The following is a 15,871-nucleotide window of genomic DNA, read 5'->3' on the forward strand; positions in this document are numbered from 1 at the left end:
CGGGGGCAGCCATTGCTCCTGCTCCCAGGCCGCCAGTCTCCCACACCTCCGCCAGCTGGGTCACCGGCCCCTTTGGACTCCCCCCTGTCGCACAGCCTTCTCCATTCTCACAAAACCGCTTCGCTGCTGTTGTAATTCCTCTTGTCTCCTGGGAGAAATGAGATTCCTTTCCCAGGACGTCCACAGCTTCCATCTGCCACGTTTCACGAACGGAGAAAAACCCTGTCAAGATCCAGTGAGTCCCGATTTTTCAGTGGGCCGGGCCTGCTGGAGAGGCGGATTTACCTTGGTGCTAATGCAGCTCATTTGCAGGGTTCTCCAAGGCCTTCTACTTATTTTGACTCATCGTCGGGTATTTTTGTTAGCTACCCCCGCCCCCAGGCCTGGAATTTTTTTTTTTTTTTTTTTAAACAAGTTTCAGCCCCAGAAACCCAGTTCTGCTCTTGGAACGTACACAGGACGTAGGATCAGGTCATCTCACAGGGACTGTCTTGTTTTGACTGGGAGACAACAAAAGATTGAAATGAGAAGTCCCCGCTTCTCAGCATCTCAGCTTTCCCACCTTGTTTGTTAGTAGTGTGGAGTTTGATCAAGTCCCTTAACCTCACCTGATCCCAGTTTCCTTTCCTGTCAGACTAGAAGAGCAATACCACGTTCTCTGCTTTCCTCACCAGGGTTGGAGGGTCAAGAGAAATGATATATGAAAAACGGTAAAATTCTTCACAATGTCACTTGCCACAATTACAGGGGTATAAACTTTGACCCCAAGAAATTTCCAAGTCTTCCACACACAGATCTGGAGTCCAGGTGTCCTGGCTTCTGGCCCTGAACTTCTTGGCCGGGCCAAAGGGCCTTTCGGTAAAGTGCTTTGGAATAAAAGAGGATGAACATGAATCATAAGAATGATTATTAAGATTATTATTGACTTTTCATTCCTTGGGCAGCAAAAATCATGGCTGGCACTCTTCCCACTTAGAAACCAATTGGCTTGTTTTACATCCATTGTGTCTCTGGTGAGGTCAGAAGTCTAGGACTTGGACTCTGGGCCAGAGCATGAGGGAATGTGCGCTTGGTCCTTTTTCTTTGCCTCCTCTCCCAATTCATCCTTCCGTGCCTTCCAGTTTTCTGCCCTGTGCCTTGGAGCAGAGCCTCAGCATTCCACAACCCCAGCCCCAGCCGGTGACAAGGCATAATCCTAAATACAAGCTCTCAGCCCTTCCCTGGGTTGCCAGTATTCCAGCACCAGCTCACATAAAACCCCTAGTGTGCCTGGAATGCATTAACCAAAGTGTCAGTGTTCGTGGAGTAATTTTAGATGGTGTACAGACAAATGTATTATTTTCAAAGTTATTTATTTTAATGTGTTTGCAAATGTCCTATTTTTATTTTTCCAGAATGTATTTATTTATTTTTAGAGAGAAGGGGAAGGAAGGAAGAAAGAGAGGGAGAGAAACATCAATGTGTGGTTGCCTCTCACTGCCCCTAACAGGGGACCTGGCCTGCAACCCAGACATGTGTCCTGACTGGGAATCGAACTGGTGACCATTTGGTTCACAGGCCAGCGCTCAATCCGCTGAGTCACACCAGCCAGAGCCAGTTGATAACATTTTATTAAAAAAAGAAAAAAAAGAAAAAAAGAATCAGCATAGGCAAGCTGACTTAGTCTTCAGGATTTCTAGATTTCGGCCTTGGAGGAGGTCAGGATCTTCCCCCGGCCTGGGTCCTCAAACATTCTTCTAGTCCTCAAAAGTGGAATCCTTTATTTTCTCATACTCTGATTCCAGTGTCACTTCCTTCATTTTTAGTTTCTTTTTTTCTAATTCAGGATCAATTTTAATTTTCACAGCATCATAACAGATATGTGAAAATTCACAAAGATGGAAAGAACCTCCACCAATCAGCAACATGGGGACCCTGTAGCGCTGGGTCTTGTTCTTGCACAAGGCACACGTTGCTGCGTGTATAAACATGACTTAACCTCAGACCTGCTTGGACACCCAGCCAAGCAGGCCCAGCGCGGCCTCCCGAATCTCAGCGGCTCAAGCTCTCTACCCCAGACAGGACATCCTAGGCTCAGCTCCTTTCCTCTTCCTTTCTATTTTTAATGGGCATTTGCGCTGTTTCCATTTTTCTGACTAGTATGAATAAAGTTGTTTCACACATTCTTGTGCATATATGCCTTCATTCCTTCTACATATATTTCCAGGGGTGGAATTCCTGGATTAGGATATAAATATATTGAACATTAATTGCCAAATGGTGTTGCCAGTGTTTTCGGATTTTGGCCATTAGAATAAGTGTGTAGCCCTGGCTGGTGTGGCTCAGTGGACTGAGTGGTGACCTGAGAACCAAAGCATCGCAGGTTTGATTCCCAGTCAGGGCACATGCCTGGGTTGTGGGCCAGGTCCCCAGTCGGAGGCATGTGAGAGGCAACCACACACTGATGTTTCTCTCCCTCTCTCCTTCTCTTCCCCTCTCTCTAAAAATAAATAAATAAAATCTTTAATAAAAAAATAAAAAGCATAAGATGCCAAAAATGTTGCTTATAAAAAAAAGAAATAAGTGTGTAGTTATATCTCACTGTTTTAATTTGCAGTTCCTTAATGGCGTATATGTTGAATATTTTTTCATTGCTTAGTTGCCATATGTATATCTTTTTAAAAAATTTTATTTATTTTTAGATAGGAAGGAAGGAGAAAGAGAGGGGAAGAAACATCAGTGTGTGGCTGCCTCCTGTGTGCCCCACCCTGGGGACCATGACCTGCAACCTAGGCATGTGCCCTGCCTGACTGGGAATCAAACTGGTGACCCTTTGGTTCACAGGCCATCACTCAATCCCCTGAGCCACACCAGCCACAGACATATGTATATCTTTTGGGGTGAGATGTCTGTACAGATCTGTGTCCCATTTATCAATCAGGTTGTTGTTGTTGAGTTTTCAGAGTTCTTTGTATAATGTGGATAATAGTCCTGTATCAGATGTGTGTTTTGCAAATGTTTTCTCCCAGTCTGTAGCTTGTCTTCTCATTCTCTTGAAATTTTATCTTTCCTAAAGCAGAAGTTTTTTTTAATTCTATTTTAATATACCAGTAGGGCATGCCGTTGGTTTTGTATCTGTGAAGTCACTGCCACCCTGACCGGGGTAGCTCAGTTCGTTGGGCATCATCCTGCAAAGCAAAGGTCTCATTTGATTCCCTGTCAGGGCACATAGGAGAGGCAACTGATTGACATTTGTCTCTCACATCGATGTTTCTCTCCCTCTCTGTCTCTCATCCTTCCCCTTTCTCTAAAAATAAATATATAAAATCTTAAAATAAATAAAAATAAAAAGTCACTGCTATACCCAAGATCATCTAGGTTTTCTCCTATGTTATATTGTAGTTTTATAGTTTTGTGATTTAAGTCTATGATCCATTTTGAGTTAGTTTTTTTGTGTGTGAAGGACAGAAAGTCTAGGTCTACACTTTTGCATGTGAATGTCCAATTGTTCCAGCACCATACATTGAAAAAATTATCTTTGCTCCATTGTATTGCCTTTGCTCCTTTGTTGAAACTTAGCTTCACTTTTAAAGGATACTTTCTCAGGGTACACTATTCTAGGTTGGTGGTTTTCTTTCTCTCGGTACTTTAAATACTTTGCTTTCTTTCTTTGACTTGTTGGACGTAATTCTTATCTTTGCTCCTTTGTAGATAAGGAGTTTTTTTTTTCCCATCTGGCTTCCTTTAAGATTTTTTCTTTACCTTGAATTTTCTGGAATTTGAATATGAAAATCCTCAGTGTAGGAATTTTTGTTTGTTTATTGTTTGCTTGTTTGTTTGGAGTTCACTGAGTTTCCTGGATCTGTGATGTGGTGTCTGATATTAATTTGGGAAATTCTCAGCATTATTTCTTCAAGTATTGCTTTTTTTTTTTCCTTCTTCTCCTTCTGGTATTTCCATTATGTGCCTATTACACCTTTGCAGTTGCCCCACAGTCCTTGGATGTTCTGTTCTGCTTGTTTTGTTTTCCTGTCTCTTTCAGACATTACCCTCTTTGCTTTTCAGTTTTGAAAATTTCCTTTGTCATATCTCCAAGCTCAGAGATTTTTCCTCAGCCATGTTGTCTACTTATGAGCCCATCAAGCATTCTTCATTTGTTACAGTGTTTTTTTAAGTATATTTTATTGATTATGCTATTACAGTTGTCCCGTTCCCCGCCCCCCTTTATTCCCCTCTGCTCTCTATTCCCCCTCCAACCAGCATTCCCTTCCCCTTCGTTCATGTTCATGGGTCATACACAGAAGTTCTTTGGCTTCTCTATTTCCCATAGTATTCTTAACCTCCCCCTGTCTATTTTGTCCCTACCAATTATGCTTCTTATTCCCTGTACCTTCCCCCCCATTCTCCCCCTGTCCTCTCCCCACTGATAACCCTCCATGTGATCTCCATTTCTGTGATTCTGTTCCTGTTCTAGTTGTTTGCTTAGTTTTTGTTTTTGTTTTTTAGGTTCAGTTGTTGATAGTTGTGAGTTTGTTGTCATTATATTGCTCATGGTTTTTGATATTCTTTTTCTTAGATAGTTTTCTTTAACATTTCATATGCTAAGGGCTTGGTGATGATGAACTCCTTCAACTTTCCCTTCATCTGCACGTTACAGTGTTTTCGATCTCTAGCATTTCTTTTTTATTCTCTCCTTGAATTTCCATCTTTCTGGTTACATTACCCACCTGATCCTACTACATGCCACCTACTTTTCCTATTAAATCCCTTAGCATATTAATCTCATGAAAAACTCCTCATCTACTAATTCCTATATTCATGATCATATCTGACCATAGTTCTGATGCTCATTCTGCCTCTTCAAACTGTGTTTTTTCCCTTTTAGCGTGCTTTACAATTACTTGTGGAAAAGCAGATATGGGGTACTGGGTAAAAGGGACTGTGGTAAGCAGGTGTTTAATACTGTGGGGGTGAGGCATGGGGGTGAGGCGTGGGGGTGAAGAAGCATTCTCTAGTCCTACCATTGGGTCGCAGTCTTTTGACAAGCCCTTCTCCTAGACTGTGAACTTCACCGATGCCCCTCAGCTTTCTTCCCCCCTTAGGTGGGACAGGGTGGATGTCAGTGCCTGGAGTGGGATATTTTCCTTTGTGGTGAGGTTTAGACCTGATAAAACCCCTGCAGGTTAGGCTCTGGAAAAATAGTTTCTCCTGAGGGCAAGCCCTGTTAGAAAGAACAGAATGCTGTGCCATATTTCAAAAAAAAAAAAAATTTCCCCTTCTGCCTGTCAGAAGTTGAGTGTTTTCTCTGATGTTCATACTGAGGATGTGGTAGAGCTCCTGGAGATAAAATTCACAGAAGTTTGGGGTCCCTCTATGACTGGGTCCACCTTGAGGGTTTTTTTTTTTAAGTTTATTTTTTTAAAGGATTTTATTTATTTATTTTTAGAGAGAGGGGAAAGGAGGGAGAAAGAGAGGGAGAGAAACACAGATGTGTGAGAGATACATTGATCGGTTGCCTGTCACATGTCCCCAGCTAGGGACCCGCACCCCAGGCATGTGCACTGACTGGGAATCAAACAGGTGACCTTTCCGTTCGCAGGCTGGCACTCAGTCCACTGAGCCACACCAGCCAGGGCTATTTTATTTTTTTAGGGAGAGGGGAAGGGAGGGAGAAAGAAAGGGGGTGAAACATCGATTTGGTTGCTTCTCCTGACTGGAAATGGAAACCTTGACATTTCGTTTTGCGGGAAGAGGCCCAAGCAACTGAGCCGCAGCAGCCAGGGCCCCCTTGGAGTTCTGAACTCTCAGACATGCCCGTGCTTGTCTGAGAGGCAGAATTCTCCAGCAGTGCATCCATCAGTCACAGCTCAGGTTTTCCTCCCCTAGCACTGGCTCCGCTGGAGGTTTCCGCCCATGGAAGTGGCGACGCTCTGTATCTGGCTGGCTGGCTCTCATTTGAGGGGCAGCAGTGTGTCCTGTGGCCTCACTTCTCTGGTATCTCTTAAGAAGACTTGTTGATTTTCCAGTTTGTTCAGCTTTCTGCCTGTTGGGAGGACGGAGTGAAGATGTCTCAGCTGCTTCCTTGCCTGACCAGAACCAGAACTCCTCTATTCCTTTTCGATGTTCTCTTTGTTTGGGGTTTTTTTTTCCCCCTTGCTATATGACTATTTAACTTGTATGGTAACATACGTACAGTGTAATATTTACCATCTTAACCATTTTAAGTGCACCATTCCATGGTATTAAGTAGATTCATGGTGTCGTGCTACGTTCACCTTGTAAAACGAAAGCTCTGTGCCCATTAAACAGTAACTCCCCGTTCCTCCTCCCTCCAGCCCCGGCAACTACCACTCTACTTTCTGTCTCTATAATTTTTTACTACTCTGAGTACTTCATATAAGTGGAATCATATGTTTTGTCTCTTTCTGACTGGCTTATTTTACTGAGCATAATGTTCTTAAGGTTCATCCATATTGTATCATATGTCAAAATGTCCTTCCTTTTAGCCCTGGCTGGTGTAGCTCAGTGAATTGAGTGTGGGCTGTGAACCAAAGGGTCACCGGTTTGATTCCCAGTCAGGGTACATGCGTAGGTTGTGGGCCAGGTCCCCAGTCGGGGCCATGTGAGAGGCAACCACACATTGCTGTTTCTCTCCCTCTCTTTCTCTCTCCCTCCCCCCCTCTAAAAGTAAATAAATAAAATCTTTAAAAAATTTTTCTTCCTTTTTGAGGCTAAATAATACATCGTCGTATGTACATACCACATTTTGCCTATCTGCCATCCATTGATGGACACGTGGATTGCTTCCATGTTTTAGCTCTAGTGAATAATGCTACTATGAACATGGGTGTATAAATATCTCTTTAAGACCCTGCTTTCAGTTCCTCAGGGTACATAAGCTTTCATATGTTGATAGTTGTGAATTTGTTGCCCTTTTAATGTTCATAGTTTTGATCTTTTTCTTTGCCTTAAGTAAGCCCCTTTAACCTTTCATGAAATAATGGCTTGGTGATGATGAACTCCGTTAGCTCTACCTTGTCTGGGAAGCACTTTATCTGACCTTCCATTGTAAATGGCAGCTTTGCGGGACAGAGTAATCTAGGTTGTAGGTCCTTGTTTTTCATCACTTTGAATACTTCTTGCCTGTCCCCTCTTGCCTGAAAAGTTCCTCTTGAGAAATCAGCTGATAGTCTTATGAGAATTTCTTTGTAGGTAACTCTCTGCTTTTCTCTTGCTGCTTTTAAGATTCTTTCTTTATCTTTACCCTTTGGCATTTTAATTATGATGTGCCTTGGTGTGGTCCTCTTTGGGTCCAACTTGTTTGTGACTCTCTGTGCTTCTTGGACTTGTATGGCTTCCTGGACTTGTATGTCTGTTTCCTTCACCACATTAGGGAAGTTTTCTTTCATTATTTTTTCAAATAAGTTTTCAATTTCTTGCTCTTCCTCTTCCTCTTCTCCTTCTGGCACCCCTATAATTAGGATGCTGGTACATTTAAACTTGTCCCAGAGGCTCCTAAGCCTATCCTTTGAAATCCTTTTTCTCCCTGTTGTTCTTTTTTTTAAAGGATTTTATTTATTTATTTTTAGAGAGAGGGGAAAGGAGGGAGAAAGAGAAGGAGAGAAACATCAATGTGTGGTTGCCTCTTGTGTGCCCCCTACTGGGGACCTGGCCTGCAACCTAGGCATGTGCCCTGACTGGGAATCGAATTCAAGACCCTTTGGTTCACAGGCCAGTGTTCAATCCACTGAGCTACACCAGCCAGGTATCTCCCCTTGTTGTTCTGACTGAATGCTATTTCCTTCCTTGTGTTCCAAATTGTTGATTTGATTCTCGGCTTCATCCTCCCATTGTTGGTTCCTTGTAGATTTTTCTTTATTGCACTTAGTGTAACCTTCATTTCTTTCCTGATGCTGTTGCCACACTCAGTGAGTTCTTTGAGAATCCTGATCACCAGTGCTTTGAACTCTGCATCTGACAGATTGGTTATCTCTGTTTCATTTAGTTCTTTTCCTGGGGTTCTGTTCTATTCTTTCATTTGGGCAATATTTCTTTGTCTCTTCAATTTGACAGCCTCCCTGTGTTTGTTTCTGTGTATTAGGAAGAGCTGCTTTGATTCCCTGTCTTAGAAAAGGCAACTGTAAATTGTATGGGGTGAAACCTTAGGTATCTCCAGGGTAGGGCAACCTGCTTCACAGCTTTTTGGCTCTATGTGGGGGGAGGGCTTGGAGAGGGGACAATGCTGCTGCCTGGCTTCTGGAGGTTTGCCTGGCACTCACCCCATTTCCAGTCACTTCACCCACTTCTCAGCTGTTGCCCTGGTGGTTAATCCCAGAGTGGGTGGGTTTGCGTACATCTAAGTCCATGTGGGTCCTTTAAATAGACTCTCCTGAAAATCGAGCAATTTCTTCCACCACCCCAACCCCCACTGGTTTTTACAGCCAGACGTTATGGGGATTTATCTTCCTGGTGCTGGGACCTTGAGATGTGCAGTCTGGCCTGACGCTGGGATCACTTTTTCCCAAGGTAGCCTTCTCAATTTTTAGCCATCACACTTGAGTGTGGGACCACCCATTCCATGGCTGCCACTGCCTGTGTGTGCCACACACTGTGTCTCTGTACCTGCCTCTCTGCCTGTCTCTGCAACTCTGCCCCTCCTACACATCTGGATGGATGTCGCTTCTTTAAATCCTTGGTTGGCAGACTTCCATACAGCTTGATTTTCTGACAGTTCTGGTTGTTTTTTGTTTTGCGATATAGTTGTAATTCTGACTGTGCAAGGACGTGAAGTTTGTCTGCTTATGCCTCCATCTTGACTGGAGGTCTGAAATTTTTCTTACTTTCTAACCTAATTATTTAATACTATGTTCCCTATGAGCACAGATTGATTGCATCTTATAAATTTTGATATGTTTTTATCTTCATTCAGTTCAAAATATTTTCTAATTTCCCTTATGACTTCATCTGTGATTTACGAGTTATCTAAAAGTGGTTTGCTTAGTTTCCAAATATTTAGAAGTTTTCCAGGCATTTTTCTGATATTGATTTCTAATTTAATTCTGTTGTGAACATAGAGTACACTTCCTAGGATCTCATTTCTTTTACATTTGCTAAGGTTTGTTTTATGGCCCACAGTATGTTCTATTTTGATGAGTGATTCATGTGCAGTTGAAGAGAATGTGTATTTTGCTATTGTTGGTTGGAATGGTCTATGAATATAAAGTAGGCCAAGTAGGTTGATAGTGCTCTTCAGGTATTCTATAGTCTTAATAATTTTTTGTCTACTTGTTCTATGGATTATTGAGACAGTGACTGCAGTTTCCTGCTCATTGTGGATTTATCTATATATGTTTTCAGTTCCGTTAGTTTTGGCTTTATGCACTTGAAACTCTGTTAAAAGTGATATATGCCCTACTAAAAAATATATGTAAATTAGTGTTACATATAAATAAATCTGGAGGAGCATGCTGTAACTTATGAACAGCGGTTACTGGGGGGGCGTGGTTATTGGAGGCTTCTATTCTGTGTGTTAAATATTTCCATAATTGTAAGTGTTTCATAACATAAATACATCCTTTTTGAAACTTGAACATATAAAGATATGTTTTATAGGAAAGAGAGAGATGTTTGCATGCCTATGTATGTGTCCCCTCAGCCTGCAAAGCATTCTCTGGTTCATCTTGGAAAAGGTCAGCTGGACACTCTCTCCCTGTCCTGTTCTTGCCAAGCTCCCGGACCATGGTGCCCACCTCCTGCTTCTGCTTCCTTACCAGCCCTTCCTGCCTCACCTTCTGTCACCTGGCCTTGGGCCCAGGTGCCTGGGATAGAAACAACTTTCTCTTTAAAAAAAAAAAAAATTTATCCTCACCCGAGGACATGTTTTCATTGCTTTATAGGAGGGTGAGGAGAGAGAGGGAAAAAAGAGAGAGAAACATTGATTGCTTGCCTTCTACTATGCACCCCTATCAGGGATCGAACCCACAAACCAGGCATTTGCCCTGATAAGGAATTGAACCAGCGACCCTTCAGTCTACAGGATGACGCTCCAACCAACTGAGCTGCACCAGCCAGGGCTCGCTCTTTCTTTGTTTCTTTTAAAAAAGATTTTATTTATATTTATTTTTAGAGAGAGGGGAAGGGAGGGTGAAAGACAGGGAAAGAAACATCAATGTGAGATGTCTACCTCACTGGGGACCAACCAGGGACCAAACCTGCAATCCAGGCATGTGCCCTGACGCGGAATCGAACTAGCGACCTTTCACTTCGCAGCATGACGCCCAACCAACGGGGCCACATCGGTCAGGGCAAGAAACAACTTTCTGAAGTCACCGTGCAGCCTGCCAACCCAGCAGGCTTTCCACCACGTCGTTTGACTTCGCTGAGCAATTTCACCTACTTTATCCTCAGGATATTTCTTGGATGTTTTCCATTTCCCAAACCCTTATTCCCTCAAGTCATTCCCCTCTCTTGTCACTGGGCTGGCTCTTACTTTACCCTCAGGAGTCAAAGCAAATGTCTCTGTCTCCAGGAATCCTTGCCTAACCCTCTCCCCCTTCTGCTCCCACCACTCCCTGCAGAAGAGTAATTAGTCTTGTTGAACACCTGACTCCCATGCTGACTAGTGGTCCTATGACAATAGGGACTTATGTCCACCTGTCTGCTATTGACTCACTTACATGATGATTCCCATTTTGCCTCCTTGCAGCCAATCCCTCCTGTATACAGCTCCCAAGTGAATCACTTCACGTCCCTCCCCAGTTCAAGAACCTGCAATGTCTCCCCAGTGCCTACTAAATCAAGTCCAGACTCTGGCTCTTGAGTATATCTAATTACATCGACAGGAAAGATTTCTGTTCAGTGAGGCAGACAAAGTTAAGAGCAAGATGACAAAATGGGAGAACATTTTTGTGAGGCCTAAGATCAACAAAGGACAGCATCTTCCAGGATCTCTTGTAAATCAACATCCAAAAGGCATCAACCTCAATTAAAATACGACCAAATAATACGAAAAGACTGTATAAGAGTAAATCTGAAAGAATAATCAGCAATGCAGAGATGCTTAAACTCTTTAGTGATCAGAGAAATGCGAGTTAAACAATAATGAGATGATACCTGGGTCAGATTAGCAAAGATCAGACTTCTGGATAATGTCACTCATATGAGAATATAGGAATATGCTGCCCTGCCCAGGGGAGCATAGACTGGTACAGGCACTGTAGGAAAAGGTATGGCTGTATCTCGTCAAATTGAGACAGAAATATTTATATCCTATGACCTAGTAAATCTACTCCTGGATCCTAGGTGTATAACCCAAAGACATTCTCACCAGGTCCATATGAGGACGGCACTGCAGCATTGTTTGCGGGAGGGGAGCGGGGGCAGTGGGGCCACTCCCTGGAGGCGTGGAGAGGCCAAAGGTGGGGGATGCCCCACAGAGAACCACGCAGCAGTTAAAGCAACTCCACGTTCACAGAGCAACCTGGTTGGCTAAAGCCGTAGGGCTGGGGGAAAAGAGGACCAACAGAGTAAGGCCTACACCACAATGGTGATAATGTATAGAAATACACAGGAACGCACACATCACAAACCAACTGTGAGGAGACATTTTGAGAAATTTGATTATAAATTGAATATTAGATATTATACTAATTGTGTTGGGTGAGATGGTGGTATTGCAGTTAGGTAAAAAAATGTTCAGCATTGGAGGGGATGCATAGCTGAAAATTATACAGGTAAAATGGCATGATGTAAGGGAAGGACTTCAACATATTTAGTTCAGTGAAAAGAAAAATGAGAAAGATGAAACAAATACATAGTTTAGACAAAGATTTAAGCAAAACTTCAAGGTAAAATCTTGGTAATTATTGAGTCTGAGAGTTGAGTATATCGGGGTTTATTGTACTATTGTTTCTACTTTGGTGTATGTATTAAACTTTTATAATAAATTTCAAACAATATCAATGATAAATATTTTCAAGAACATGTTCACACAAGAAGATGAACATTAGAAGCCTTCTGGCCAAGATGGAGGTGAAGGTAGACACACTGTGCCTCCTCGCACAACCAAAAGAAGGACAACGAGTTTAAAAACAAAAAACAATGAGAACTGCCAGAAAATCCAACTGTATGGAAGTCTGATAACTGAGGAGATAAAGAAGAAACATTCATCCAGACCATAGGAGGGGTGGAGATGGGCAGCAGCGGGGAGAGGACTCATAGCAAGGCTGTGAGCAGTAGCCCCACATTTGCTTCAGATAAACTAGGAGGAACGACTGGGGAGTGAGACAGACTGCGAAACCCAGGGCCCCAGCCCAGGGAAATAAAGCCTCCAACCTCTGACTGGTAAAACCTGTCGGAGTTGTGGCGACGGGGGAAATGCCCAGCCTCACAGGAGAGTTCGTTGGAGAGAGCCACAGGGTCCTTGAACAGACACAAACTCACTCACCTGGGAATAAGCACCAGAAGGACCCAATTTGCTTGTGGATAGTGGCAGGAGTGACTGAAAGCCCCTGCAGAGCTGAGCAAGCAGCAATGTTCCCCCTCGACCCCTCTTCCACATGTAGCGTCACAGCGCAGCCACGAGGGTTGCCCTGCCCTGGCGAACGCCTAAGGCTCCGCCCCTTACTACGTAAAAGGTGCTCCAAGACAAAAAAACATGGCCCAAATGAAAGAAGAGATCAAAGCTCCAGAAAAAATACAACTAAGCAACGAAGAGATAGCTAAGCTACCAGATGCACAGTTCAAAACAGTGGTAATCAGGAGGCTCACAGAATTGGTTGACTATGGTCACAAAATAGAGGAAAATGTGAAGGCTATGAAAAGTGAAATAAAGGAAAGTATAGGGAACCAACAGTGACGGGAAGGAAACTGGGACTAAAATAAATGGTTTGGACCAGAAGGAAGAAATAAACATTCAACCACAACAGAATGAAGACACAGGAATTCAAAAAAAATGAGGAGAGGCTTAGGAACCTCCTGGATAACTTTAAATGTTCCAACATCTGAATCATAGGGGTGCCAGAAGGAGAAGAGGAAGAGGAAGAAATTGAAAACTAATTTGAAAAAATAATGAAAGAGAATTTCCCCAATCTGGCAAAGGAAATAGACTGCCAGGAAGTCCAGGAAACTCAGAGAGTCCCAAAGAAGTTGGACCCATGGAAGCACACACCAAGGCACATCATAATTACATTAGCCAAGATTAAAGAGAAGGGGAGAATCTTAAAAGCAGCAAGAGAAAAGGAGACAGTTACTCACAAAGGAGTTCCCATAAGACTATCAGCTGATTTCTCAAGAGACCTTACAGGCAAGAAGGGGCTGGAAAGAAGTATTCAAAGTCATGAAAGGCAAGGACCTACATCCAAGATGACTCTATGCAGCAAAGCTATCATTTAGAATGGAAGGGCAGATGAAGTGCTTCCCGGATAAGGTCAAGTTAAAGAAGTTCATCATCACCAAGCCCTTAATATATGAAATGTTAAAAGGACTTATCTAAGAAAAAGAAGATAAAAAATATGAACAGTAAAATGATAACAAATTCACAACTATCAGTAATGGAACCTAAAACAAACAAACAACTAGAACAAGAACAGAATCACAGAAATGGAGATCACATGGAGGGTTATCAGCGAGGGAGTGGGGGCGAATGGGAGAAAAGGTACAGGGAATAAGTAGCATATATGGTAGGTAAAAAAATAGACAGAGGGAGGGTCAGGATAGTATAGGAAATGCAGAAGCCAAAGAACTTATATGTACGACTCACGGACATGAACTAAGGGGGGAATGCAGGTGGGAGGGGGTGTGCAGGGCGGAGGGGAATAAAGGAGGGGGGGAAATGGGACAACTATAGTAGCATAATCAATAAAATATATTTAAAAAAAGAAGACGAACATTAAACATGTTTGAGTCATTGTCTATGGAGGGGTAGAAAATAGAAGTAGGGAATCAGGACAAAAGGGAAGGAAGGAAGGAAGAAAGGAAGGGAAGGAGGGAGGGAGGGACACATTCATGCTCAATGATAATTGCCCCAAACTGAGGAGAATCATAAACTTAACCCTCTGCACCTAAAGTCCAAAAGAAGAGGGATAATTTGATACCGTCTATAATTCTCCCACCGTGGTACGTTAGTTTTCTTCTGTCAAAGCCGGCGCACCACGCTTTCCTGCATAGATGTCCCCATGACAGTTACAGCACCTTGTGCCCTGCTTCAGTAACAGGAATGAACTTCTGTTCACCAAATGCCAGTCTTGGGCTAGGACCTTTAGGTGTCTAATCTCATTATCTGCGTTTTACAGATGTGGAAAACTGAGCTCAGAGAGGAGGTTCTTTGTCTGATTCCTACTAAACAAAGCTGGAATTACGAACCCCTTGGCCTCACATGCTTTGGCCTCCATATCACTTGGCCTCAGACACCCAGCTTGATTGTACCAAGCTGATCCAACAACTTCTTCATCATCATTATTATTTTTAAGAACTGCCTGTGGTCCGTTACATTGATGTGGGGTAATTTACTAACTGCTCTTCTATTTGTGAGAGTTTGCATTCTTTCTAGTATTTTGCTTTCATAGATAGTCCTGCAAAAACTTCAGGTTTAGAGCTTTCTGCTTCTGTTGAATTATTCCCTTACCAGGAGTGTGGTTACCTTGTGTTCACCTCGAAGGGTGGACCTCATTATGGCAGTTACTTTAGGCTGAGGGAGTTTCCATGAGAGGAAATGCAGGGAGAGGGGGCTGTGCATCTGTGCGGGGGGGGGGGGGGGGGGGGTGTGAGGGGGGCGGCAGGAAATGCAGCCGGAGTGAGGCCCCCCGGCCAGGAAGGAAGTCAGATCCTGATTGATTTCTGTGGTCTTCGCATTCTTCTACTGCTTTCCTGGTTCACGGTTGGGAATGGGGTACTGGCAAGCTCCAGACAGGGCTAGAGCCCTGGGATGCAGTGGGAAGCTGCTGTGTGTGGGAGGTGGGTGGCTGGGATTGCCTGGGGCTCCAGCAACTTCCAGTCCTTGGCCGCTGTCCTGGCCAGCCTGGGAGGGGTCAGCTGGGGATAGGCAGCAAGTAAATATAGATCCAGGGAAGGAAGCCAGGCAGGCCAGCCCTGCACCAACCTCTCGCTGGAAGGCTGGGGCGGGTGGGGAGGGAGTATGTCCTGGCATCTTCTGCACCAGTCCCGGTTGATACCTGGCCCAGCAGCTCCCTGGAATTGCTGAAAGAAGCTGGGGGTGGAGGGCGGGGGTTGTGGGGACAGAGTCTCCAAGGGGATTACAGTGGGGGTTAGTGGGAAGTTGGTCAAAAGATGCTGTTCCTGTGTTACTGACAGCCAATCACATTTCCTCTCCGCTGATCCCTCTCGGCGAAGTCGCCCAGCTTGAAGAGTCCAGGCTAAGGGACGGACTGTCAAAGGGATGTGTGGTCCACAGTCCAAAGGTCAGGGACGGGGCCTCTTTACAGTCCCTCTCCCGCCTCTGGGGCTCTTGCTTCTTCTGGAGAGGAGGGGTGTCTCGAGTGTAAATTTGTTTTCCCTTGCTCTCCGCCCCTCACTCTGGGCTGGCCCTCTCCATCCCTTGAGCTTGGGGGCCACTAGTCCTGCCCTCCCCAGCTCCAGAGCCACCCCCCAGCCTGGCTCTCCTTGCCCCTCACCCCCTGGGCTACAGCCCTGCACCAGCTCCACACCACACATACCATGTCCACCTGGTCCAGCCAAGACCCCTCGGATCCCTGACTCCAGGAGGGGAATTCCAGCAAGGTGGTCACTCTACCATATATGCATTTATTGGCAAAACCTGTTCCCAGGCATTGAGGGCAAGGGTGCTTGCAGGGTGGGGTGGGTGACTTCCTTTTCCAGTGTGCAAGGTACAGAGAAACGGAGGGGACAGAGACATCCCAGGCAGAAAAAACCAGCA

The sequence above is a fragment of the Desmodus rotundus genome, chromosome 9, assembly GCF_022682495.2.
Source record: "Desmodus rotundus isolate HL8 chromosome 9, HLdesRot8A.1, whole genome shotgun sequence".
NCBI lineage: Eukaryota > Metazoa > Chordata > Mammalia > Chiroptera > Phyllostomidae > Desmodus > Desmodus rotundus.